The sequence below is a fragment of the Aedes albopictus genome, chromosome 2 (assembly GCF_035046485.1).
Source record: "Aedes albopictus strain Foshan chromosome 2, AalbF5, whole genome shotgun sequence".
NCBI lineage: Eukaryota > Metazoa > Arthropoda > Insecta > Diptera > Culicidae > Aedes > Aedes albopictus.
In genome coordinates this window covers 335,473,217-335,475,562 of record NC_085137.1, presented here as the reverse complement: position 1 = coordinate 335,475,562, position 2,346 = coordinate 335,473,217, and positions in this window count along the sequence as shown.

Genomic DNA, 2,346 nt, shown 5'->3' with positions numbered 1-2,346 from the left:
TCGTGTGCAGCAAATCAAGAGTGGCACCCTTGAAGCCAATGACCATCCCCCGGCTGGAATTGTGTGGTACACTCCTTTTGGCAAGGCTAGTTGAAAAAACTGTAGCGGCGATGAAAATCCCCTTTTCCAATGTGACACTTCACACTGATTCGCAAGTTTGTTTGAGCTGGCTTGCGAAGTCACCGCTTGCTTTGAATCAGTTCGTTGCAAACCGTGTCGCTACTGTGCACGAACTGACGCAGGACTACAACTGGCGTTATGTGCGGTCGCAGGACAACACGGCCGATATAATTTCACGTGGTGTGCTACCAGCTGAACTGCTTACAGAGGAACAGTGGTTCAATGGTGCTCCAATATTGTGGCAATCGAATTCCCCTAACGAGAAGATACTGTGTTTGGACGACAGCGAACTGCCAGAGTTGAAACCAACGGTGGTCGCCACTGCCGTGCAAATAAAATCCCATGTAGATTTGACACGGATTAGCAGCTTTCGACGTCTACAACGAGTGTGGGCTTACGTGTTACGGTTCATCGAGAACGTACGCTCGAAGCAACGTAATACACCTGAACTCCAAACGCAGGACATCAAGAAGGCAACGCACACCATCATGATGCTCGTGCAGAGGGAGTCATTTCACGAGCTTTTCGACGCGCTGAAGCAAGGTAAGAAGACGTTGAAGCAGTATCGAGGATTGGCTCCGTTCATCGACGAGGAAGGATTGATTAGGGTTGGCGGGCGTCTTAAATATTCGTCAATTCCCTACGACGGCAAACATCAGATCTTGTTGCCTGAGAAGCACCACGTGATTCAGATACTAGTTCGTCAGCTTCACAAAGACCATTTCCATGTCGGTCAGCGGGGTTTACTGTCCATCGCACGGTGTGTTGAAACAGGATTATTATCGCACTTTCATGAACCTAAAATATTTTTTCGTTATAAGTTAGCCATAGCTGTATATATTAAGATTCTGGAGGTTAAAAAATCTTTCATCGGGGAAAATTAAAATAAATTCGATTTTAGTAGTTTACCACTTTTCCCATATGATATGGTATTACGCAAATCTGATGAACCTAAACTCCGCTAGAAAAAATCCCCTTTCTATTAATAAATTTGAAACCATTTAGACAGAAACGAATGGAAAAGTCTTGACAACGAGTTTAAATTTGTTTGGCGTTCGTTTAATGTGTCCAGCCCACTACAGTCTGCCGAAAGTCATCATAAAAGTCTACATTTCTTCCATTTAATGGAGGTAAACAAATACTTCCCATCACTGCGACTCATACATTTGAGGAAGCGCCATACACCTGTGACTCATACCATTTGCAGCCCATACCCTTCATGTGCTAATTTGCCTGAAATGGCGGGTATTTGTTGCACATACTTTGCATGTCAAACACATCCACATGGATATTTGCCAAAAAGTATTAGTCGACTATACTGAGCGTGCATGATTCATTCGTAAATGTTCTGTCGAGGACTTTTGTCTATACAAAATCTTAAAATTTTCAAAAACCTTTTTTCCTTATTACTTCTAAAATGATACCTTTAGGGTTGAGTGGGCTGTTGAGTCTCAAATAACAAAAAGTTGACGTAAAATACATAAGATTGGCGTTGTCATATTATGCTAATGCATTCAAAAATGATTATTCAACATTTAGTTTAAAATAAGGCACACTGGGCCAAGTTAAAACGGGTGGGGTAAGAAGAAACACCGGGTTAACGTGATATTATCTAGTCATGATTAGCAATTTGAATGTCACAACAGTTTTTTTTAATCAAACAATCATTTGGTCAAGGATAATTATATAAATTGTATTGAAATCTTTTTCAAAACATCACAAGTTTTTATAAGGAATTTACCGAATGCAACGCATGCTTAATACATATATGTCAATGTGAATGACATCTTATCCAGCTTTTTACGCTAGCCATAAAGCAACAAGGGGTGAATCGATTTTGACATTTCTTGCCGACAGATTTTATAGTAAGATCTGAGTAGGCCAATATGTAGGTTGTTGATTCAATTGTCAAAAATTTTCACAATTGTTTACAACAGTTTACAACTAGGTTTACGGCTGACCGTTTTGAATTATAATTTTCACAAATTTCCCATTTGTAACAACTTTCTTCTAATTTTAGGCACTCGAATGGAAAGATCAACGCTTTTATTGGCAGCTGTTATTATTAAAAAAAAAGGTCGTTCAGCTTTGAAAGTATTCCTACTTTCTATTCAGTGCGCATAATTTGTTTATTCGGAAGCTTTTTACACCTTGACAGAAAGTGGACCGCAATTTGGCCTTTTCTTAAAAACCCAGCGCAAAATGAAATTACCTTTATAATGTGAT